At 42.7% G+C, this 26,348-nt stretch overlaps 2 long non-coding RNA genes across 3 annotated transcripts in view; one reads left to right on the forward strand and one right to left on the reverse strand.

The window, feature by feature from the left end:
- LOC143657956 (uncharacterized) overlaps positions 1-9,087 on the forward strand; it is a 33,125-nt gene extending 24,038 nt beyond the window's left edge. Inside the window, exon 4 of the long non-coding RNA XR_013163033.1 lies at positions 8,694-9,087. This is a non-coding gene — a long non-coding RNA (uncharacterized LOC143657956). The remainder of the gene's footprint in view (positions 1-8,693) is intronic.
- A 15,110-nt stretch (positions 9,088-24,197) lies between these two features.
- LOC143657341 (uncharacterized) overlaps positions 24,198-26,348 on the reverse strand; it is a 120,254-nt gene continuing 118,103 nt past the window's right edge. Inside the window, exon 5 of one of the 2 annotated variants that reach the window (XR_013162812.1) lies at positions 24,198-25,557. This is a non-coding gene — a long non-coding RNA (uncharacterized LOC143657341). Of the gene's footprint in view, positions 25,558-25,580; positions 25,705-26,348 lie in introns of those variants that run through there. The other variant, XR_013162811.1, reaches the window with a different exon arrangement.

Genomic DNA, 26,348 nt, shown 5'->3' on the forward strand with positions numbered 1-26,348 from the left:
TTTAGTTGGTATCTAAGCAAATGAGGTTGTTATAGATTTAGGATGCTACATTTAGGCCCCATGACAACCACAAAGAAAATTCTTAGAGACAGAAAGCAGAGTACAGGGAGCGGGAGTCATGGTAATTAATTTAAAATGAGTGTAGGGTCTCTGGTTGAAGTGAAGGGAGAGTTATAGTAATGGATATTGGTGAGGATATTGCAACACTGTGAATTTGATTAATCCCACTGAATGGTATGGTTGGGAGGGCTTGGAGTTGGGAAGATTTATGTTGCATATATGTTTCAACAATTACAAAAAAAAAAAAGAGAGACGCTAATGATAATGACAAATAAATGCAACACATGATAATGGGTAGAATCTAACAATGGAGGATAAAAGGCTTAAAAGGACATTGTTGGGGCACATGAAAAATTATAATACAGACTATAAACTTTATATTGAGATTAAGTTTCTTAAACGATATCGGCATTTAAGGTGGTAACGTAAGTGAATATCCTTGTTCTTAGGAAATGTTCATGGCTGTATTAAATGTTCATGGAACACAATGTATACAACTTACACTCAAATGTTCAGAAAATGGATTGATGAATAGATGGATAGATAGAATGATAAAGCAAAGGTGGCAAAGTTGGTGGATCTGAGTATCTGGGGGCTGGGTACGTTGAGGTTCTTTGTATGGGGTTTGTATTAGTTTGCAAGTCCTGTAAGTTTGAAATTACTTCAAAATATAAAGTTAAAAAAAGATATTCATGTAATAGAATGACTTTGTAGGTTTCTAATGCTTGAGGTACACAATTCCTTGTGAAACATCAGACTTTCAAGATCTATGCGGGACATCTCTCTTTGAGAAACAGTAATTTAAAGGAACTAAGTGAGAATCCAAAAATGAATTCCATTAAAATGACCAACATCCCAGTTTGATAAAGAATCTCAAATCCTACCCCCACACCAACAGAATCAGTCTCCAGGATTGGGACCTGGGGATCTGTAAGTTTAAAACTCCTCTCAGAGACTCTCATTACACTGAGGTTTGAGAAGCTCTGCTCTAGTTAGGAGTGGGAACTGTGAATGGAGGAGTCTAGGCTCTCTTTAATTTTCTGATGTTAATATTTTTGCCATGTGTCTTGATTTTTTTTTCTGATTTTCTTTTCTGAAAGCACACAAAGTAGCCCTGTGGAGAGAACCCAAAGGCCATGAGCCAAAAAAAACACTTTCAAGGGGTTTCTGTATTAGAAGTCAGGCATTTGACCTACATTCAACGTGTTGGCAACTTTGTGCCACAATTCTATTTCTCTAAACTATGGATACATTATGAAGCAAAATTCAAAAAGCATATCAAAGTGTCACCTGAAACAGAATTCTGAAAGGAAATTTATTAATTTTTTAATTTTTAAAAAATATAACGACAAGCACAAACATTCTATATAATCAGTAATTCACAATATCATCACATAGTTGTATATTCATCATCATGATAATTTCTTAGAACGTTTGCATCAATTCAGAAAAAGAAATAAAAAGAAAACAGAAAAAAATTCATACATACCATACCCCTGACCCCTCCCTTTCATTGATCACTAGCATTTCAATCTACTAAATTATTTTAACATTTGTTCCCCCATTATTTATTTTTATTCTGTATGTTTTACTCATCTGTTGATGAGGTAGATAAAAGGAGCATCAGACACAAGGTTTTCACACTCACATTGAGAAAGCTATATTATTATACAACCATCTTCAAGAAACGTGGTTACTGGAACACAACTCCACATTTTCAGGCAGTTCCTCCAGCCTCTCCATTACATCTTGACTAACAAGGTGATATCTATTTAATGCATAAGAATAACCTCCAGGTTAACCTCTCAACTCTGTTTGGAATCTCTCAGCCATTGAAACTTTATTTTGTCTCATTTCGCTTTTCCCCCTTTTGGTCGAGAAGGTTTTCTCAATCCCTTGATGCTGAGTCCCAGCTCATTCTAGGATTTCTGTTCTATGTTGCCAGGAAGATCTCCACCCCTGGGAGTCATGTCCCATGTAGAGAGGGGGGCGGGTGGCGAGCTTGCTTGTTGCATTGGCTGGAGAGAGAGGCCACATCTGAGCAACAAAAGAGGTTCTCTTGGGGTGACTCTTAGGCCTAATTGTAAGTAGACTTAACTTATACTTTGCAGGGTTAAGTTTCATATGAAGAAACCCCAGGATTGGGGGCTTAGCTTTTGCTTTGGTTGTCCCCACTGCTTGTGAGAATATCAAGAATTCTCCACTTGGGGAAGTTGAATTTCCCCCTGAAAGAAAATTTTAAGCCTGGTTCAAGGATAATGGGGAAGACCTGCTTCCAATATGCCCACATGGCCAAGGAGATGGCTTACTCTCCTTTTCAACTAAATGTCCCTTAGTGCAATGGAAAACTATCAGTCAGTCACACATTCATATGAATTTGCTCATGATCTAGTTTTCTATTTTTATAGCTGAGTGAAGTTAAACTTGGGGAGCACAAGGATTCACCTACATGGGAGGAGATCTCTCTTTGGACAGCAGGAAGGAATGTAAGCTTGAATGGTGAGAGGTAAAGGGTGGCTACTGCACCATATTGCCTAAGGCCTTACCTATTCCATGTACCTTCTGTTTGGGCTAAGGAGAAATTTATTGAAAAACTGATTTAGAAGATGAAGTTTTCCTCGGTGATCCATGTGAGGATTAAGAATTAAGTAAAGGATCATCCATAGCCAAATTTCATCCCAGCCTATAGGCCTCCAAGGCTTATGGAATGTGGAATACTTAATGGACTCATTAGTTTACAAAGTAAATTCTCAGCTAAACCTTACAACACCCCAAGTATGTATTGGTTTTTTTTTTTCAAAGAGAGAGTTTATTACTATGTGTGTAGTAGGAGAGCAGATGGCCTGATGGCCCAGATTCTGTCTTCCCCAAACTGCAGTAATGTGTAGTTTTATTAGAGAAAAAGTGGACAGGGTTTAGAATAATGAGTACCGTGGTCCCAGATGATGTAATTATAGGTGACCTAATTATTGAGCATGTACAGATTGATGACATGCTTAGTCATTGAGTGTATGAAAGAAGATGGCAGAATGGGGCATAGGTGACTTGTAGGTTAAAGTCTAAGCTACTGCACGTCAGGTGGGTCCACTTAGGTTAAATCCAGTTTCTGTTGTCAAGGTAATTTAGGACTTGGGGTGGGTTAGTTCTGTGTAGATCCAAGACCCTTCATTAACAGCCATTAGGGGCTATCTTTAGTGATTGCAATACTCTAAAGTTGAAAAACTCAATACCTAGGTACAGATGAAGGTTAGTCACAAGGTTTTTACAATCACAGGGGCAGAAGATAAGGGCTCTACAATTGTTATCAGAGATCAAGGCAGTGGCTGGATTACAATACAGAGATTTCAGGTATTTTCCTGTCTACTCCAATATTCCAGAAAGCAAAAAAGGAATATTTATATAAAGATTCACTAATCAAAATCATCCCTTAAATCCTGATTTCTTGGTTACAATTTCTCCCTGTCCTTTGACCATTCTCCAATCTTGGGGTATATCTGGCCAAAGATCACTCTGGCTACTTCCTGCTGACAAAGGCAGAAACCCCTAAGGGTTTGGGGAGTGGAACTTCTTAGATTGTCGTTAGATATATTCTTTAACTTCAGTTTTTTTTTTTTTTCTGGAGCATTAAGATGTCTCCATATTTCAGTTATGGCAGGGCTGGGATAAGAGGCAGAGGCTTGTTTTAAAAATGAGTATGCTCATAATTATTATTAGGTCCATTAGCCCTCCTTGTAATACTGAACAAAATCAGGACCCTATTCCTGTGGGAAGCCAGCAAAGCAAATCAAATATGCCAAAGGAGGTGGAGCTACTATCTATGGCATTCATTTTATTTTTCATGTTTTAATACTTTAGTTTCATTTCCAGATTCATCAGGTATATAGGTACAACATTCAGTTTTTATTATAGCATATGCCCCTCCCTGTGAAACTGTTAAGACATCTAAAGCCATTTGGTTTTGTATTGCTGCTTTACACATTAGGGTCACTTTAGTGTTTAAAAGAGATAAACTCTTGAGGCTGTCATTTAAGCCTTGCTGTGTAAAATTGTTCAGTGCCTCTATCCTAAGTCTGCTTTCCAGTATTGGTCCTGTGAAGGAGTCTAGGAGAGAAAAACTGGTTAGAGGGTGCTATTTGTATTCTACTATGGCATACCTATGGTTTTACTCCTATCAGTTTGACAGAGCAGTAAGTTGTTAATAAGGTTTAAGGGGCAAAGGGATGAACTGATGAAACCAGTCGTTATTCTTGAGAGCCCAGTACCTCCGGGTTTCAGAACTTCTCTGGCATTGGAACAATCTAGAGGTTTCAAGTCTCCAGTCAGATGTCTGGACATGGAACTGGAAACCACTTCTCTCCTTGAAGCTTTCTCAAGGTGCCAAAAGTCTCTAATGCTGCTTGGCTGGGGCTCCAGAGATTCAGGCATTCATCCCAGAGTGTCACCAAATTGTTACCAAAGGCCACGGATTCTTCTGCCTGAAGTGCTCAATTACCAATTCCTGAGACACTAGGGTTTCAAAAAGAGAAAGAGTTTATTACTACATGCATAATAGGAGAGCAGATGGCCTAATGGCCCAGAATCTGCCTCCCAAGTATGTGTTCTATATGACAAGAGAGTTTAAATGGTATTAAAGTGTTCACTTTGCTAAGAGCTTGACATACCTTCTCATTCAACCTTTCCTAACTGTATGACGTGGTACCTGCGGTTGGATTCTCCAAATGCAGGCCCTGAGATGAAAGACTTGGGTAGTTTATTTGGCAGGTGACCCAGGAAGTATGGTGATGATGTGGATATATCAGGGAGGGATGGAAAGCTGATCCAGGGCACATTAACGGGCAGACCACAAAGTGGGCAACCAGAGCTCCTTTCTGATGGGAACCCCTGAAAGCACATGTGCAGCACACCTCAGACTCACATCCCATCAAGGGCAAGGGACAGGGCTAGGTCTCTATGGACCCTCATCCCTCACAGGTTGAGAGCCCCAGTTAAGTTCACTGCTATGGCCAGAGAATGCCCTCAGGCAGGAAGCTCTGGGCTTTCAGGAACTGTCCCCTTTGTAACCTCCAGTGGAGGCTACATGGGACCCCAACAGCATCTGCTATGGGTGGGCATTATTTCCATTTGAAAAATGAAAATACCAATGTCAAACAGCTAGTCTTGCCCAGACCTGCTGGACTAATACACTGCTTGATGACTATTTAGTTTGATTTTGCTTGTCCAAGGGGAAGTGATGGTGGGACCTTAGGGTCCATTCTCTCTTCTCATTCATCTTCAAGGCTACACTAACAGCCACCAGATCATAGGAGGGTAGATTCCAGCTATGGCAAGGCCCTGCTGTATTCCTGGAACCTTCCCCTTCTGTGTAATGCTCCATATCAATACTGTGGAGAAGTCTTTATGGCAGCCAAACCAGGTCCGGGGTAGAAGACTCAATAACAAGGGCAGGCTAAGAGCTAAGACTAATACTACCAGGCAGCCCTTCACCCCTGACCCAGAGTACCTCATCCACAAAGCCAGAGCTGGTCTCTCCCTGCTTCCACATCCTCCACCTGTGCTTTTGTTACCATCTTCCTGCGCAAGGCAATGCTGTGTGATTACTCTCATGACATGATGCTTAAATTAAGGAGTCAGCCAGCTCTGGGGTCAAGTCCCAGCTCCATGGCTTCCCAGCTGTGTGACTTTGGGCAACTTTTTTAACCTCTGTGATGAGGAAACTGGAGCTTGCCCATTTGTGCACTGCACATGACATTGACCCCTGGAAGGTTACTGAGATCATTAAATGAGTCAGACCCTTGCACATATTAAATGGTCAATAAACATCAGTGGCTGATATTGTAGTTATTATTGAAATGTTTGGAGGAGAGAGGCTGTGTGCTTTCTTCTGCTAGAGCTCCTCTGAATAATATTAACAATCACTAATCACTGAGAGTGCTGTGTGTTAGGAGCTTTAGAATCATTATTTAATTCTCAAGGAAAAATACTGTGAATGGAGTACTGTTGGGTCCAGGCTACAGATGAAAACCGGTGACCCAAAGCCTGGGATATAACTGGCCCAGCATAGCCAAGGCAGGGCATGAGAAGCTGCTCAGGGAGCAGGATAGGTGACCCAAAGCTGTGCTCAGCCTCTACGGCCAGGAGGACCTCTGTCCAAACCCTTAAGAGTAGGACATTCCAGAGGTCCTCAGAGTCTTTGAGGGTCTCAGAGGTTGGAATTACCCTTTGGGGACTTATCATAATGCGGAAGTAAAGACACCACTAGAGGAAATCAGAAACCTCCAATCGGGCTCAGGGTCAGGGAGAGCATGTCTAGGTGGGGACCCCTGGAGCAAGCTTTTCCTCTGGCCCTTAAAAGCCGCTCTTTTTGGATTTTCCCTTTTTCCGGGGGACAGGGTGGCCTCCAGGTGACTTGGCACAAGCCGGGCAAACAACCAGCATCGCGAGAGTGCTGTGGCGAGGTCAGCGGCTCCGTGAACTGGTCTCTGTGTCCGCTTCTTACCGCTGTGCCAAGGCTGGAAGGTTGTTGTCAGCAAACCTGTTTTGAGCCCTGGCTGACGTCACTCCAGTAGACATTTCTAGCCTCCTAAGAGGAGCTGTGATTCATCTGGTCTCTGGGTTGATTGCAACAGGCCACAAGGCCTTTGAACTTACTTGTTTCATGGGTTGCAAAATAACAGTGAAATCTGTGGGCAGGTGTTTGGAGGGTGATCTCAGAGAGGTGGGGCTGGCACTGCCTTGTCTTTTCCAGGCGACTGCCTGCTTGCTGTTTGGGTCCCAAAGCTGCACTGCACTCTCATGGGACTTCTCTCTCTCTCTCTCCCTTCCCAAGGGTATTTACTGCATGACTTAGAATAAATATTAGGCCGTGAGGATGTTACTATGGCAACTGATGTTTTAAATAAATATAGTCCTCCACCCCCCCAGTAGCATGTCAGTGTGAAATGTGCCTATCGGCAGTGAAAAGCCTCCCTTTCTTGCATCCCTTCAATTCCTAGCAGCAGCATCCTGGTGTCCCCCAGGCCTTTAGAGCAGAAACTGCTGGGCACATAGGGGTGGGGGTCCCAGATCATTTAGGGGAGGGGTTTAGTTTGAATGGACAGGTTTCTCATAAATGCCCAGGGGGCACTACCTAGTGCCTCCTCCCCAAGACTTTCATGCCTGGGGGTGGGGGTGGGGGTGGGGGTGGTGCTCCTGTTCTCTAAGTCTTCTGGGACAGAAACTTTAGTTGATTAACCATTGGCTTTGCCTTAGGGTGTACTTCTGGGGAATAAAAACTGAGACAAGGATATGTGCGCAAGTAGTTTATTTGGGAAGTGATCCAAGGAACCAACAGTGCTGTTGGAAAGCAGAACAGGAGGGGAAGGCAGCTGATAAAGGTGCATTTTCAAAAGTGACTGCTGTGGAAGAGTGGAGCTCAGCCCTGCAGAGGAACTTTGGGAGGCCACGTTATCTCACCAAGGGGCAAGGTGTATTTATCTAGCAAATTCCCGTATGTCACTGGTTGAGGGCTTCTCCCTGAGATATTAATTCTGTATTTCCAGTTCAATCTATGAGCAATCAAAACAAAAAACCAAACAAACCCCTTGGGAGTCCTTTAGCAGAGTTGCATGTGTTGGCAGGAGCAGGCTTTAGCACTTAAAGGTGAATGCCTACCTAGAGAATGTGGGTAGAGTACCACATCTGCTATGGGCCTCTGGACTGAGCTGTCAGCCTTCAGCATGTTAATGAATCTCCCACCTATTGGAAGTCTTTAGGGTTGGTGCAAGGAGTTTAATCTGAAAAGTCAAAGAAATGTGAAATGGTCATTAAAGATTTTAATAAATCCCAAAACCTTTGCAAGGTTGCCAAAATCCCACAGGGCCTGATGATGACATTGGAACATCCAGACCAGTGTCCTCCAGCACCAAGGAGAGTGGAGGGAGGGGCTGGGTGGAGAGGAGGTTGTTTTCTTCTGCAGGAAAGGGAGACAGTTTACTAATCCCAGACAACTATTTCTGAAAGAATTTAATTCTTTGACTCCATATCTGATACGTTAGGAGATGAAAACCATTAAGATTTTGCATAGCGGTACTGAACTCAAAACACTCAAATACTTAGGGGAGGAATGAATGGTAGTTTAGGCAGGAGAATAAGTGAAAATGCACTGGAAATATATTGCTCGGAGCTCTTGGCATGAATTGGGACAGGGCGGGCACTTTTCTTTCTCTCATTAAGTTCTATCAAATTCTGTGAATACAGTTAGCTGCGTAGCAGACCCATCCCCCCTGGATTACAGCCACTCTGCTCTTGCTTTGGGTACAGTGTCAATGGGTCTGTCCATCAGTGTCAGAATTGCTTTCCAAAGTGCTTCAACAACTCCTGGGCCAATTAGACACCTTCTCTCTAGAATCTGAACCCTCACTACGATGTTACAAGGCCAAAAATTAACTGCAGTTTATTAATCTCAATAATGGTGTCCTAAGAAAAGAGTTCTCCAATTCCAGGAGATTGTGAGCTGTCGGGTTCCTCTCCTTTCTGAGCCTGGTTCTTTAAATTTTCCTTAAAGTTTCTGAGTATCCCACAGCATTCTTACACATTATTAAATGACTAATACATTTGCAATGGAAGAACCCTGATTGATACTGTTTCCTTTTCAGAGATCTCACTTGGCATCAAAAGCCTAGAGACCCTCCAGCAAAGTCCTTTGAAAACTGTCTGGCGCTGCCAAAGAATAGAGTATTTCATGCAGGCCTATTCAGAAACAAAGGAAGAAGAGAAAAGTATGTCAGTGCCATCCTTCCAGAGGACCCAACTGACAGGGTGGTAGGAGTGAAAGAGCATTACCTGCAGTGGGGAAGGGCTGTGCGTATGAAAGATAGAAAGAGGAGGAAGGAGGATTGGGCAGGAAGAGCCTCAGATTCCAATGCATGTACAGAAAGTCTCAGCGAGTCCTTTGGGGAACTCTTGAGCAATGATTTCCCCTTATAGAAATCTGTGTTGGGTGGAAATGACCAGGCCCTAGTACCCTGTCACCTTCGCTCATTAGCTGGGGGTTGCCTAGGAAAGAGCACATTGTCAGCTGGAGAGTGAGGTGGATGGAAAGGTGCTGCAGCTGAAGCCTTTCAGCTCACTGAACTCCTTGCATCAAAACAGCAAGCTCTTTCTTGAAGGGAGATCTGAGCAGTTCAGCCCTATGGCTGCCTCAGAAAGGAGGCTGGGCTTCCTTCCAAAATATACCCACCGTGTTCCTTGTTCAAGCCTCTCAGACAATCCTGTAAAGTTGGTGCTGTTTCCACTCCCACAGTTGAAGAAATGGAGACCAAGCTACTTCTTTAACCCCTAAGATTGTACTATGAGTAAGTACTGAAGCTGGGATTTGAACCTATGTCTATCTGGCTCAAACACTCCTGCTTTGATGTCCTGTGGAGGCAGCAGTCGTGTCAGCTGTCAGCTTCAGTGGCTGTTTAATGCCCTAAATGTACTGTCTAGCTGGTGTGCCTCTGTGTGTACCTGGCTTTGACTCAGGTCAGAAACACAACTCTCTTTCCCATATGCCTTAGTTCGGGTTCCCTCAAAAGCAGAACTTGAGACAAATACTTTATTTCAGGCGGCATCCCTGGACACAGGAGTGAGGGAGGAGGAGAGTGAGAGAGGGGAGGATAAGCCAGTTATGAGCATCAAGGAATCAGCCAACTGGGGTTTGATCCCAGTGGCGAGCCTCTGTGCAGTATCTTGGAACAATTCATCCTCCCTTGTAGAATGCAGCTCTATGCTTCCATAGGGAAAAAAAAATAACCTAAAAAGACTGAGAATGAAAATGACAACAGACTTCTCTTAAATAGCACTAGTAGCTAGACTACAGTGTCACAATGCCTTTCAAATTGATTTTCAACCTAGCATTCTCTACTTAGCCAAGATACCAGTCAAACAGAAAGGCAGCCTAAAGATGTTTTTAGAGATGCATGATCTTCAAACATGACCTCTGATGCACCCTTCTTTGAGGAGATACTTGAGGATGTTTCCCAGCAAACTGACAGTCATTAAAGAAGGAAAACCAGATAAGTCACAGGATGACTGGATTAATACATTCAAATCAGCATTAGTAGATGGATGATGATGTTTTGCTAAGATGACTGCAGTGTGTTCCTTCTGCTTAGTCTGTTTATTTCTCCTTTCTACTGTAACAGTGTAGTTCCATTCAGAAGACAGAAATTACAATGATACAAAGTTTAATCTAGATAATAAACCATGACAAAAGTTACTATATAGGATATAAGAAAACTCTAGCAAAGGTTGCTCCCAGCACGGAGAGACCTGGATTGAAGGCTCTGGAAATGAGTTTCGAAAGAGAGAGTGTGTATGGGGGGTGTAGATGTAATTCATTTTTGAAATTTTTTTTTTTAGGCAGCCAATGTATTTATCTATTTTATTAGAGAAGTGTATTTACAGAACAATCACACATAAAATACAGGATTCCCACACACAGCCCCACCATCCACACCTTGCATTTGTGTAGAATACTTATTACATTTGATATTTTTTTTATCATTGTCCTTTTCTTTTTTTAACAGTAATTACCTTTGTTCTTGTTACCAAGCAGGCTTGCTGCCTGATGTGCATAACAGGCAATCTCTGATAAGGGTTTCAAAGACAGAAAGAGCTTTTGTTGGAAAGTGCAATGCAATTAGAACAACTGATTATGGAGCATGTACAGAGACCTCAAATACTTGGTCATATATATAAGGAAAGCAGCAGTTTAATATGATTATGGTCATGATTTTTTAGTATTATGTTGCACTATAGGTTTCTATGGGTTAAAGTTTTGGGCTACTGTGAATGTCAGGTTTAACTAGTGTGATAAGGTAGGAATTGGGGTGGGTTGGCTTAGGTTCTTGATTTAAAAATATTAAGAGGGTGTCTTTCCTGTCCCAGTGGAGTTTGACTCTCCTGCTGCAGTGGAGTTTGAAATTATTTCAAAGCAGTTTTATTGAGATAAATTCATATACCATACAATCCATCTAAAGTATATGATTAAGGTCTTTTAGTATAATCAGAGTTGTGCATTCATCACCACAATCAATTCTAGAGCATCTTCGTCCTCAAGAGGGTTCACTATGGTATACTGTCCTATGATTCATTATCTGGCTTTCCTTCTAGTGACATCCATGGCCCTAAACTTTTTTTTTCAACCAGCCACATCCATATGCCATTGCTGTTAGTTATTCTCATTATAATGTGCTCCCATCATCTCCATTCATTTCCAAACATTTACAATTAACTTTATTACATATTAAATGTAATTAAACATTTAAACAGAAATTAAACATTAAACATCAGCTCCCCATTCTCTGCCCTCATTCTATCTTCAAGAATTTGGGGGGGGGGGGAGGGAATTAGGTATTAATACCATGAGTTTGTTAGTTATATTTAATTCATATTAATGAGGTCATTCAATATTTGTCCTTTTGTGACTGACTTATTTCATTAAACATGATATCCTGATGGTTCATCCATGCAATCACATGCTTCATGACTTTATTTCTTCTCATAGCTGCATAATCCATTCATCGGTTGATGGACACGGGTTGTTTCCATCTTTTGGCAATAGTAAATAATGCTGCTATGGACATCAGTGTCCTAACTGTCTGCTCATGTCCCTGCTTTCAGTTCTTCTGGGTATATACCTAGTTGTGGGGTTGCCAGGTCATATGGCAGTTCTGTACTTAGCTTCCTGAGAAACCACCAAACTGTCTTCTACAGTGGCTGCACCATTCTACATTCCTACCATCAGTGAACAAATGTTCCCTTTTCTCCACATCCTCTCCAACACTTGCAGTTTTCTATTTTTGTAATAGTGGCCATTCTAGTAGGTGTGAAATGATATCTCACTGCAGTTATAATTCGTATTTCCCTAAAAGCTAGTGATGTTGAACACCTTTTCATGTATTTTTTAGTCATTTGTAGTTCCTCTTTCGACAAAAGTTTATTCATATCTTTTGTACATTTTTAAATTGGGTTGTCCTTTTATCATTGAGTTGTAGAATTTCTTTCTATGTACTCTGGATATTTAAACCTTATCAGATATGTGGTTTCCAAACATTTTCTTCCATTGAGTAAACTGCCATTTTTACCCTTTTGCCAAAGTCCTTTGAAGCACAGAAGTAATCAGTTTTGAAAAGGTCCCATTTATCGATTTTTTCTTTCATTGCTAGTGCTTTTGGTGCAAGGTCTAAGAAATCATTGCCTATCACTAAATCTTGAAGATGCTTCCCTAAATTTTCTTCTAGCAGTTTTATGGTACTGGCTTATATTTAGCTCTTTGATTCATTTTGAGTTAATTTTTTGTATAAGGTATAAGACTGGGGTTCTCTTTCATTCTTTTGGATATGGATATTGTTTTCCCAGCACCATTTGTTGAAGAAACTGCTTTGTCCCTGTTGGGTGGACTTGGCAGCCTTATCAAAAATCAATTGACTACAGATATGATGGTCTGTATGAACTCTCAATTCTATTCCATTCATAAATATGTCTATATTTATGTCAATATCATGCTGTTTTATCACTGTAGCTTTGTAATAGGTTTTAAAATCAGGAAGTGAAAGTCCTCCAACTTCATTTTTCTTTTCAAGATGTTTTTGGCCCCTTAGCCTTCCAAATAAATTTTCAGGGCCTTTTAGCCTTCCAAATAAATTTGGTAATTGGCTTTACCAAATCTGCAAAGTAGTCTTTTGGAATTTTGATTGGGATTGCATGGAATCTGTAAATCAATTTGGGTTGAACTGACATCCTGGCAATGTTTAGGCTTCCAATCCATGAACACAGAATGTTCCATTTACTTAGGTCTTTTAAAATTTTTTTAGCAATGCCTTGTAGTTTTCTGAATACAGGACCTTTACATCCTTGGTTAAGTTTATGCCTAAGTATTTCTTTTAGTTGCTATTGAAAATGGAATTTTTTTTTCTTGATTTCCTCCTCAGATTGCTTACTACTAGTATATAGAAACAGTATTGATTTTTGCATGTTGATCTTGTATACGACTACTTTGCTGAACTTAAGTCTAGTTGCTTTGTAGATTTTGGGGGACTCTCTAGGTATAGGAGCATATCACCTGCAAACAGTGAAAGTTTTACTTCTTCCTTTCCAGTTTGGATGTCTTTTATTTCTTTTTCTTGCCTAATTGCTCTAGCTAGAACTTCTAGTACAATGCTGAATAACAGATGACCGTGGGCATCCTTGTCTTGTTCCAGATCTTAGAGGGAATGTTTTCAGTCTTTCAACATTGAATATGATGAGATTTTCATATATATCCTTTATTATATTTAGAATGTTTCCTCCTAATCCATCCTAAAACACTTTAGAAGTGTTTTTAACAAGAAGGGATCTGGATTTTGCCTTTTCTTCATCAATTGAGATGATCATGTGGTTCTTTTCCTTTGATTTGTTAATATGGTATATTACATTGATTTTGTATTGAAATCAATAAAACCCGGGTATGCAAGGGTGGATTTGATTTGCAAGCATTTTGTTGAAGTTTTTTTTTTATTCATTAGAAAAGATTGGTCTGTAATTTCCCGTTCTTGTAGTATCTTTATCAGGCTTTGGTATTAGGGTGATGATGGCTTCATTGAATGACTTAGGTAGCTTTCCTTCCTCTTTAGTTTTCTGAAGAAATTATTGGTATTAATTATTCTTTGAATGATTGGTAGAATTCACCTTTGTAGCCATCTAGTCTTGGGCTTTGTTAAGAGGTTTCTGATGACTGTTGCTGTCTCTTGTGGTTGGTTTGTTGAGATCTTTCATTCCTTCTAGAGTCACTGTGGGTTCATGAATTTCTGGAAAATTGTCCATTTTACCTAAATTATCTAGTTTGTTGGTGCAGTTGTTCATAGTATCCTCTTCTATTTTTTTCATTTCTGTGGAGTCAGTAGTAATGTTCTCTCTTCACTTCTGATTTTATTTATTTGCATCATCCTCTTTTTGTCTTTGTCAGTCTAGTCTAAGGTCTTGTCATTTTGTTGATCTTATCAAAGGATTAGCTTTTTAAAAAAATATTTTGCTCTCAATTTCACTTATTTCTGCTCTAATCTTTTTTCTTTCTGCTTGTTTTGGAATTCGTTTGCTATTCTCCTAGTTCCTCCAGAGGAAAAAAAAAAAAAGAGGAAAAAAAAGTTCCTCTTTTTTTATTTTAAAAAGATAAAAGATCTTTATATTTTATTTTCTTCTTCCTTTTCTAATGTAGATGTTTGGGCTATAAATTTCCCTTTCAGCACTGTCTTTGTTGTGCTCCATACGTTTTAATAGGTTGCATTCTTGCTTTCATTTGTCTTGAGATATTTGCTGATCTCTCTTGAAATTTCTTCTTTGACCCCCTGACTAAGAATATCTTTAAACTCCATAAATTCGTGCAATGTTTGGTCCTATGCCTGTTGTTGATTTCCATTTTCATTCCATTATGATCAGAGAGAGTACCTTGTATAATTTCAATCCTTTTATATTAACTTAAGACCTGTTTTGTATCCCAACACACGGTCTATTGTGGAGAATGATCCATGAGCACTTCAGAAGAATGCATATCCTGGTGTACATTGTTCTGTGCATGTGTTAGGTTTAGTTCATTTATCAAATTATTCAAGTTTTCAATTTCCTTATTGATCCTCTGTCTAGATGTTCTATCTATTGATGTGAGTGGTGTATTGAAATTAAACTATTATTGTAGAAATATCGATTTCTCTCTTCAGTTTTTGCTAGTGTTTACCTCATGTAATTCGGGAACTCTATTTCTTCTTGGTGGGTTGCCCGTTTTGTTAGTAGCATATAATGTCCTTCTTTGTCTCTTCTAACAGCTTTGCATTTAAAGTCTATTTTGTCCCATATTACTATAGCTACTCTAGGTTTTTTGATACTATTTGCATGGAATATCTTTTTACAGCCTTGCAGTTTCAACCTTTTTGCATCCTTGGGTCTGATCGGTCTCTTGTAGACAGCATATAGATGGCTACTGTTTTTATTCATTCTGCTGGTCTATGCCTTTTGACTGGGGAGTTTGCATTCAATGTTATTACTGCAAGGTTTTTATATCCAACTATTTTATCCTTTGGTTTTTATATGTCATATCTTATTTTTGTCTCTCTTTTTACCCTTTTAGTTACCTTTACTGATAATGTTCATTTCTACCTTCTCCTCCAAGGCTCTCTCCTCTGTCCTTTCCTTTCAGAATCTCTTGAAGGACAAGTCTCTTGTTAATTAACTCTCTCACCTTCTGCTTATCTGTGAAAACATTAAACTTCCCCTCGTTTTGGAATGACACTTTTACTGAATACTGAATACTTGGCTGGCAGTTTTCCTCTTTCAGTATCTTGAATATATCAAACCACTGCTGCCGCACCTCCATGTCTGTGATGAGAAATCAGCACTTAGTCTTTCAGGCATCCATTGTACGTAGTGCATCGCTCTTCTCATTTCCAGAATTCTCTGCTGATCTTTGGCACTTGACATTCTGACTAGTATGGATTTGGGGCAAGTCTATTCAGATTTATTCCGTTTGGGGAACATTGTGCTCCTTGGACCTGGGTATCAGTGTCTTTCATGAGTTGGGAAGTTTTAGGCCATTATTTCCTCAACTGTTTCTTCTGCCCCCTTTCCCTTTTCTTCTCCATCTAGGATACCCATGGCATGTTTGTTGTGTGCCGCATGATGTCAGTCTGTTCTCTGAGACTCTGCTCATTTCTTCCCATTATTTTTTCTATCTGCTCTTTTGTCTGTTCAAATTTGGATGCTCTGTCTTCCAGTCACTGGTCTTTTCTTCTGCCTGTTTAAATCTGCTGTTGTGTGCTTCCAGCGTACTTTTAATTTCACCTGTCATTTCTTTCATTCCCATAAGGTGCTATTTTTCTTTGCATACTTTCAAATTCTTCTTTATGCTCACCCAGTATCTTCTTAATATCCTTTATCTCTTGAGAAATCTCATTAAATTTATTTAGGAGATTTATTTGAACATCTTTTATAAGTTGTCCAAATTTGGTATCTCCTCCAATTTTTAAATTTCCTCCTTTGACTGGCCCACATCTTCATGTTTCTTAGTATGGCTTGTGACTTTTTGCTGACATTTGGGCATCAGATTATCTTGGTGAGTTTACTCTGTAGGTCAGATTCTCTCTCCTGTTGAAGCTTTTGTTGATTAAATTTGTTAATGCTTTTCTTTGACATTTGGTTCATCAGTATTACCCTACCAGGGCTGAGCCAGGGACCCACAAAGTGTGTGCACACCAGCTCCACAGGACCCCAGGGAGGTCAGGTAAAGATGCCTTAAAAGCCTTTAATTCTATTCTCCAAGGGTGCACTTTCGTGGCCTACCCAATATATGGCCCTCTTCACCCAAAAGCCTTTTTGGTGTGTTCCTGGAGGTGCACTTTTCTCACCTGCCAGCAGATGGTGCTCTTCTGCTGCCTATTCCCCTTGGCCCACAGAAGCAGGCTCTTCTCATCTCTGTAGGGACTACAGACAATGGAGTAGCTGCTCTTGGCAGGGTGGGCTGAAACCACCTGTGGCCCCAGCAGTCCAAATTCACTGGTCAAAAGTAGGCACAGTGCTAGACCATGTCATGTCCTGCTCCTGGGAGAGTGGACCTACACTGCCCTTTCTGTCTGGAGCTGCCTGCACACTGCAAGCGGAGAGACTGGAGAACTGTATGCTTCCTGAGCCGAGAGTGGGGGATGAGTGTGGTTACACAGGAGCCAGGGCTGCGTGTGGTTACTCAGGACACCTCGCATCAGCTTCTCCGTCTCTGTTACAAACTTTCCTGGGTGTTATAGAGCACTCATCCAAATTGAGAGCCCTAGATCTGTTGCTGCAGTTTCTACCTGTTCCTTAGTTGTTTTCCTGGGAGAGAAGTATGTCTAGCCTCTCCCTAACTGACCATCTTGGATGCCTGTATTTATTTTTTTGCGTGGGGCAAAGTTATGGGAGAAACAGGCACCTACTAGAGGGATTGTGCACAGAAACAATACATCTGGGAAGGCAATTTGGTAGAATCTTTCAAAAGCTCCAAAGAATGTGCAGCTTTAAGATTAGTCTCTAATGATAAATTCCCTGAAGGGGTCAAAGGTTTTAGCTATGAGGCGCTACTAGTGTTGGTTTCTAGCATTTCATTATTATGGACATCTAAATGCCCAACAACAAGAGACTGGATAAACTAATCATGGTACCTTGTTCAATGGAACATGCAGACATAAAAAGTGATTTTGCAAATAATATTTAATGATGTGGAAAGACTTTTCACAGTATCAGATAAGTGAAAAGATTGGTTACAGAGCCTTTCAGTACAGCTTCGTCCATGTTAAAAACTACAAAGAAGAAAATCTGGAAGGAAAATAAACCAAGAATAAAGAGTGGTTACCTCTATGTGAAGGGATTACAGAGACTTACAGTACCTTTTCTTCTAAAGTAACAATGTCCATTCATTGCTTTTATAATAAAAAACCCTGCAAAACAAACCATTGTATTAAAAAATAATTTACATGGCTGGCTAACACTATAGCTATTACTGGCCTCCTCCCCTCCCCCTCTTGCCGCTTCAACTTTTCCATTCTCTATAATGGAATCCTTACCTATCCAGCTTCCCTGACAGCCAGGGTGGCCAAATGATGGTGTTCTGGCCAGGGAGATTAAAGTAGAAATCTGCTGGGTGGAGGTAGTAAAAGGTTTGTGAGAAGGCTATGCCTCCTGATGAAAGGAATGGATATCACTGGCTCCTCTGCTTCCCCTTTCCTTCTCCTGGAATGTGGAGGTGATATCTTGAACAGCAGCAGCCACCTTGTGACCATACGGTAGAAACAACAATGGTGCAGCAGGCCCGGCTTTTGTGGCATCTTTGAATCATTTTATCATTCCTGGACACCCCTATCTTCAGGCATCTTGTTATGGGTGATAGTTAATATAGTGGTTCTGGTTAAACCAGTTATGAATGCTTTGGGCTGCAAGTAACTGAGTTCAGATTTCTCTTCTAGGTCCTAGATCCCTCCCACTACTCCATACTCCCTCCACGGAAATAGGGGTGTCCTCACCAAGATACTCTTTGCAAGCTGGTGTTGCCATCTATTTGACATCCATTTGTTTTGTGGCTATGTGAGGAGGGGCACTGCACATATTTTACAAGATAGGGAAAGCATTTACATAAATGCTTTAGCATTCTGAGTGCCAGGACACTCATAAAACATTTATGCTCTAGCATTCTGAGTGCCTGGGCAGAGCAGGGCACCCCACAAGACTGAGTCAAGTCTGAGTCCCCCAAAGCATCTACTATATCCTGGAAATCAAGCAAGGTGCTGGGAAGGGAAAAGGGCAAAATAGACTTAGACCCTGTTTGGATATTACAGGTACAAGTAGTTAATTATTTGCTTAATTATGCAAGCGGTGTTTTAAAATACAGGAGCAGGGAAGGGGTGTTATGGGAGCTTGTAACGGGGAACCTGATCTTGTTTGAGAGATTCAAGGAAGGCCGTCCAGAACCCTTTTCTGTGTCCTTAAGCTTAGCAAGATGCATCCAAAATTCCGGGACTTGTCTGACAGCTTCCTTGTGGAAGGCACTCTTACCATTGCCTGTGGGTTTTATTGTCTATATCAGTAAAATGGGACAAGTCTAGATTAATTTTTCACTTCTCCAGAGCATAAATTAAGAGCTGACAAGGAAGCTGTCCATTGTACTAGTACAGATGCGGCCAGGGTGATGACGCTGGGGGCTGTTGGGAGATAGGCTGTTGACTTCCTAGCCTTGACAAAGATGGGTCTCATCATTCATCCATTCAACAAACATTTATTGCACACCTATTATGTGCCAACCACTGCTCTGGGAGCTGGAGATTTATTAGTGAACAAAGCAGATAATAATCCCAATAATCCCTAGTCTAGACCATCGCCAACTGAAAAATCACAAGTAAATTATGTAGGAGTTTGAAAAAAAAGGCAGGTGACTTTGCAGTATTTATAAGAGAGACCTGAAGATTCAGGTTATAAGGTGGAGTTCCTGGCATAGTGAGAGAAAAAGTGTCTTCATGGTGACGTACAGAACTTACAAACAGTGAAAGGAAATGGTTCTGAAATAGCACTGAATTTTAGGAGGAAAAGGCTCATGCTGTCCAGTATAGGAAATTTACTTTGCCATTTAAACTGACTGTGCAAAAACCAGAAGAAAAAAAAAAGCCAAGCAGTTAAGAACTGTTATTCCTGGGAAGAGCCTGCCAAATGCCAGGGCATTTCTCTGAATTAACTGTATATTTTATGAAGAGATTTTGAATCTTGTAAGCTTCATTTTGTGTGGCTGCAGCGTTGTATCTTAGACTTTGTTTTTATTTGTGAAGTGAAAAAGTTGATTTTGTCTAGATAATTAGTTTTACATAACTAATTAACCTCCCCCTTTCTTAGGACAAACTTGAGGGGATTTTATCTTGTTCCTTTTTACATCTCGTACGTGCATCTTCTCCCTGAAAGCTGTAGAACATCTTCATTAAACAACTGTTGGGCTTCTGGTTTACCTTGCTGTGTGCCAGAATGCACAGTGATGCGTTGATAATTCTGTTTTTCTTATTTGCTGTAGATAATGCCATGGCCAGCTACTAACGATTGGGGCAGCTGCCTCTGCACTGTCACCTTTAGAGCCTCTGCCTTCCCCAGAGTTAGTGGGGAATTACTAAGGACACAGATGGATTTCTAGCAGGCTCTCTCCTGAGGCCTCTGTGCTCCACTCTACCAACGTTCCAATGTGGCAACAGAATTCAAGCCAACTTCTACATGGTCTTCTAAATTCTATAATAGAACCGTAATAGGACCGACCATTGCATGTACATAGACAAAAGTCTTTGCTATGAAAAATATTCACTGCTATTCTTACGTTTTTGGTAGAAAGGTTTAATGAGATACCACCAATAAGGAATTGGAGAGCATGGATGCCATTGTATTTTCTAAGTTTTCTTTATGCATGTTTATCAAAATGACTCAGTGCTGTTTCAGCTTTACAGTAAAAAAAAAAAGGCAGGTGACAGAGAGAGGGTTCCTGCTGTGGATGGGTGGTACATACTGAATGCAGAGTTTGGGGGCCTCACTTACCTTTGTCTGTAAGACTTGTAAGGAGGAGAGGAAGATCAGCTGACACCTAGGGGAGGAGAAATCTCCGAAGGGGACCAGAGTGTGCAAAGGTCTTTTGCAGAATGGCAGGAAGGACAGTAAGAGGGGGTGGGGAGCAAGGTCAGATGTGTGGGGCTGTGAGCAGTGGAGGTCAGAGTGATGCAATCCAGCTTGGATTTTAGAAGGATTACAAGGTCAGCCCTTGCCCATTCTATCTACTCACAATAAAAAATCGCAGGGGTCAGCGGTGGGAAGACCTGGTAACCTAGGCTGCCAAGCTGCACTGAGAGATGTGCCCGCAGACCCTGAACCTGCCAAGGTAATCTGAAAAATGAAGCATTTATTTATTTTTAATTTGTTTTGATGTAGGTGTCTTGAAATATGTATTACTTCATAATCTTAAAAATATTCAAATTGTTTAAAAACGCAATGCCTATCCCTGGGAATGGGCTGATAATACACTTTCATTTTTTCATCCTATGTCTGTAATCTTTTTTTTTTTTTTTAAGTAAGAGAACTGTATTTTTTTGTTATCTTGTTTTTTGCCTCTAAGCAGTGATGAATGTTACTCTAGGCAACATACAGGCAAAAACAAAACAAAACAAAATCACAAGCAAAGGTAGAAAATACTGAGTTTCACAGTCATAAGTCAAGTCCCAAAACAGACACACACACAAAACGATGCCTCTTCCAGCAGAGACTCAGGCCTGAGGGAGCAGCCTCGGAGTCCTTCTCCAAGAGGGCACTGGCGCTTTCTCCTCACTTGCAGCGCTTTGCCTCCTCTTGCTCCAGTGTCTCAAGCCAAAGTAACCTCTTCAGAAGTCCTCCCTGCAATGTGTCCACACCCACAGCAATGGATTAAGTTCAAGAGCATGTTTTTCTGGGGTAGAGAGCTCCAAACCGTCACAGGCCTGAAGGTAAACATCTAGTGATAAATTACAAGCAAGACAAGAAAATCTCTCCCATAGCCCCTGCCGTCAAAAAAGGGCACCCACCTCAACGTAAAAGAAAAACAACATGTTTTTTGAGTTTAGATGAAATTACAGCCCTGTGAGTTTATCTTCACGATGCTTCGTTTTAGGTTCAGGCTTTTCCCAAGTTAGCTCTCAACGGCTTTTCAGTGCTCAGATGGCTCGGGAGCGCTGAGTTGGCCACAACTGACTTTTCTGGTCCCCAATTTTTCATTGTGGAGGTAGCCAATCAAAGGCAGTTCCCAGCATGGGTCTGGGTTCAAATCTCTCTGCTCCACTGTGGAGATGCTCATACCTCTGGAGAACAGGTACTTTAACCTCTCTTTGCCTCCAGTTCCTTCTCTTAAAATGGGGTTGTTGTGAGCAGAGATTAAAGGACAGGCAAGCACTTAAAATGTGCCCTGTACTGATAAGAACTAAACAAATTATAAGAAAAACATATTTAAGCCTTTAAATTGGTGGAAAGTGACTTTTACATTCCAACTTCTCCATTGTGAGGGGTAAAGGAGAATGCCATGCATTTCTAGTCAAGTGAAGATGGGAAATGATGGGTTTCCACAGCCCCAGAATACTTGGGGGGTTGCTTGAAAAGTTCACTTGTGTTTTTTCAGTAAGCGACATACAGTAAATGCCCAAAATGGTAGGCACAGGCCCTCCACTACCTCACCCTTTCACCACTTGGTGGTATGTATGTATAGATACATGCAGCTTGTAGGTATGTATGCTCTCTTACTCTATTTCAGTAGTTCTTAAACTTGAGCCAGTGTTGGATCACCTGAAGGGACTGTTAACACACAGATTGCTGGACCCCACCCCAGTTTCTGATTCAGCAGGTCTGGAAGATGTGCATGTCAAACCAGCTCCTTGGCATTGCTGGTCCAGAGGCCACACTTTAGGAACCACTGCTCTATTTGATATTAAACATTACTCAGGAAACTTCCCTTCTAAACCCAGCTCTCCCAAGAGTGGTGACTAGGGTCAGTAGGTGGTAAACAGTTTGAGAAGACAAGGTGGCATGTTTCCCACCAACTCCCTGCATCTCCAAGGCTTCTGGTTGGCTACACTGGCCTCTTGAGAGAATCCCATAATGTGGACCATGGCTAGCAGCAAACGTAGGGCCTCAAGGAAGTTATAAAACAAAGATCTTAAACTTAGGGCTTCCAGTGGTACAGATCACTAAATCCAGGCTTCAGAAAAGGGGCAGGGGGAGGGCGAGGGCGTGGCGAGCGCTCTAGTGTCTGCCTGGTCAGGCCCACATCGAGTCTACCCACCTGGAAGGTCTGGGATGTGCTGGAAGAAGGGAGGCTGTTCCCACTGAGGCAGGGTGACTTCTGGAAAAGAAGCTGCGCTGTGGTCAGAGGCATGTGGACCCGGGCTGAAACTCTGGCTGGCACTGGTTGCTGGGAAGGCCGTCCAAGGGCTATGCACCCCTAGGCCGGGTGCCCAGAAGCACTCAGCTCTGATGGACACGTGTTTGCCCCTGCAGCCTCAGCCCTCTGAAGTTACTGTGCAAACCTCAAATGAGTTCACCAGCTTAGCAACAAAATTAAGTGGTGCTTCCTCTGGTTCTTAAATGGTTCTCAGAACTCTCGTTCTCTCTGGACTTGGCCCCATTTTATATTTGATTAGGTTTTTAATCAGGTTCATTATGAAGTGCTTTAAACAAGGTTAGAATCTAGCTTCTAGAAAGGCAATGGGGGAGAACACTCCCTGGTCTTCCCAGTTTAAGAAAGCAGAGTGGAGGCCTCTGAGAGTGGCGAGGGCTCTGTGGGGTGCCTTGGAGCCCCTTGGGGGGCTTCTGGGCTCAGCTCTGCCCTTTACTCTAGTCCTCAGGAGCATGAAGCAGCAACTCAGGGTATGGACAGGCCTTGTCTCTGTCCGTCTCTCTGGCTTTCTACGGGATAGCAGCAAAGTCCCATCCGATGCTGCACACCACTGAGGTTACAGAGCTGGGGTTCATCCGGGTGACCCTGGGGTCTGTCCTATAGAAAGCCAGTGGTGGGCATCCTCTTTCACTTAGTGCTGCAGAAAGGATCCAGCCACCCAGGCTTGGAAACTCCTACCTTGGCTCTGAAATATGCGGTGTCACAGGTGAGATTTAAATTAGGCATAAAAATACTCATACTCTGGAGACCCCAGTTAGTTTACTGACTGCGGGTCCTGGCTGTGAGGCCCTGGGAAAGGAAGCCCATCTGTCAGCACAGGTAACCAGCGTGTCTCATGCCGACAGGAGTGCTTGGCAGGCTGATGCCCTAGGAATGCTCTTTTTGTGTCTGGTTCTCATCCAGCGTTCATCACTTCACAGGAACACACGCCCAGTGAAGATGCAGAACCACAACCCCAAAGAAAGGAGCCTTCCTTCTAGGGAATCTAGGAAATAGACACATTCCCTGTACATGCTGTTACAAAAGGCCCTCCCCTCTCCAGGAGTGTCTCCTGAAGCCACCATCCTTATAACCAGCTATTCCCTTTCCTCCCACTTTGTCCTATTCAAAGCTTGCACTGCTAAGTGTCAAAACAAATGCCCCGGCTCTGCAAACCGCCGTGGGTTTCTAGCATCTATGAGGAAATGTTTAGTTTCGCAGCGCTTAACCCTTCTAAGGGGCTCCATTTTCACAGCGGGAAGTCTGGTGACACTGCTTTCTCGGTGGGAAGCTAATGCTGCTAGGAGTGACTCTTCCTTTTTTACAAGTGGAGCTGTTTGCGTTGGGGAGCGTGGGCTACCGAGCAGCCTCCGAAGGACCGCGCTCGGGTGGAGCCCCCCACGGGCCGGATGGCCGCCGGCGATGTAGAGCTGAGCAGCGTGTTCCAGCGACGGGCCGCGGATGGGAGCTCAGCCCCTGGCGCGCTGCGGGCGGTGGGGTGCGACCCTGGTGTTGTGAAGTAGCCGTTCTCTGATTGGCAGCGGCCTGATTCACAACACCAGCTGCCCCACCACACCCTGCCAGGAAGGTCGTAGGGGTCGCCTCTTGCCACTGCGGCTTCTGGGGGGGGGGGGCGGGTGAAGTGGAGAAATGGCAGAAAGCAGCCGTGGGTTAGAACAGGAGGGCAAGAAGCAGAGTCAATCAGGAGGGCAAGAAGCAGAGTCAGTCATTTCCTCTCCCTCCCTACCCCCAGCCAAAGGACATTACTCTTTTTTGTTTTGCCCTTTGCCATTTCTCCCATCTCATGAGTACATGGGTGGGTATCAGTGGCTCCAAGAAGCCGGAGCACTCAACACAAAATTATGCATTGGTACTTCTCTGGGAAGAGGGCCTACTGCCTTCGACAGTCCTTAAAGGGAAACACAACTGTCCAAAGCATAAGTATCTCTAACTTGGGAGGTGTAATGATAACCAGATAGCTTTTAAGCCCTTCGGTAAATTTCCCCCCAATACTCAGAGAGTCCTATTACTCTGTTGCCAAACATAGAAACAGAATGCTCTTGCCTGGTTTTCTACTGAGACGTCCACCCTCTTAATTGGTGAGCCCAAGTGGGGTCCCCGATCCTGAGGACCACACCCCCAAGTTAGAGATCAGCGCCAATGGCTCCTGAGGATGACTCGGGGTCAAAATGAAATCCTTTTCCACTGGAAAATGTTCCATATCAGAGCAAAGCCCCACCCCCGGCAGGTTAGTTGATATGAGGAGTGTGCTAGGTGTCACCTCCATTTTTCCTCTCTCTTTGGTTTCCTGTGAACAAAATCAAGGGACATTTCCAAAAACGCCTTTTCCCCTCTTCTCTCCTCCTTGTGCAAAAGAAGCAAACCAAGCCTGGGACTCTGACCTTGGCAGCCCCATGCATGCAGGGAACTAACCAGGGATGAATTCCCTGATTCCTCCTAGTTTCTAGATCTTGTCTGGATCTCTGCATCCTTCCTCCTGCATGTCTGAAGAAAGACATTTACGTCACAGATCAAGAGGGCAAATAGGTTTGTTCCTGGGAAAACAATAGCAATTGGGGACTGGGATTTGTGCCATAATCATCCTTAGGTCCTCACACCAATGTTTGTTCCCCTCGTTGGAGGCACAAGCCATAGCCACTGTTCCACACCTCAAAAGGAGTAATTCTGCGGGAAGAAGGGTGGAGAAGCATCCCAAGTCTACTCAGGGAACAGCTGAGGAGATAACTTGCTTGAGGTCAGGGCCGTGGGGGGAACCCTGCTCCCTCTGGACCTGCCTGTCCACACTCATCCATTCACTCCAATCCTTCTTGTCCCCACTGGATGTCACTCCCCAGAGGAGCTCATGGAAAAGAAAACAGGTACTCACAATGCAGAGGTGTTCGCGCTCTGGGTGGTGGCTGAGGCCATCTAAAGCACCCTTTGCTTGGTGGATCCTCCTGACGGGAGACTCACCGTGGTGCAGCCTCCTGGGTGAAGGTCTCTACCATTGCTGACGCCATGGCAGTGTGTGCCAGGTGCTCTCCAGGTGTGATCCTCAGTCTCCCTCTCTATAAAATGGGGGCAACTCATGGAGGGCCATTAGAATGCAGATGAATTGCCCAAGATCTCACAGCCAGGAAGTGGCAAGGCTGGGATTTGAACTTCTGACTTAGAAGCCACGTCATTTCCACCACTGCCCCAAGCACTCCCTCTCCCTATGAAGGGAAACATGACATGGCTGCAGTAGAAAGCACAATGGCCTTTGGCCATACTTCCCAATCCTGTCCCACATTCACAGTGCTCCAGGAGCCATCAGGGAAAGAAGCTTACAAGAGAGCCCTTGGCAAACTGCTTCACGAGCTACCACACAGTGGGTGCAGAATAATTGGGGTGGGGATAAAAAGGACACCATCTCAAAAGCCATCTGTGCCTGGCTCAAGATAAGAAAGGCTGCATGTAACTCATGACACCTTTAATCTCCTGAGTGGGGGCTGCATCTTTGGGTCAGTCTGGGGAGAAAATGAATCAAATGAATGATTCAAAGGAATGACTCAAATGCCTGATGCAGTGTGGTAGGCAGAAGAAAGGGGGTCATTTTGGCAGTTCTTGTAACATAAATTCTCTCCTCCTGCCTGCTAATATGTGATGCTTTATGACAAACCCCTTGTGCTTACAATACTGACCCCACAAAATCTGTTTGACTACTCTGAATTTGAAAAAGAGGGAAGGAGGCAATGGAGTGGGAAGGGTGGGCTTGGAGTTAGACCCAGAGACAAGTCCCATCCTGGCATGTTCCAATATCAGGGCCTTTGGACAGGTTATGTAACCTTTGGGGGCTATGGGTCTTTAACCCTTTTGC

The sequence above is a fragment of the Tamandua tetradactyla genome, chromosome 15 (genome assembly GCF_023851605.1).
Source record: "Tamandua tetradactyla isolate mTamTet1 chromosome 15, mTamTet1.pri, whole genome shotgun sequence".
NCBI lineage: Eukaryota > Metazoa > Chordata > Mammalia > Pilosa > Myrmecophagidae > Tamandua > Tamandua tetradactyla.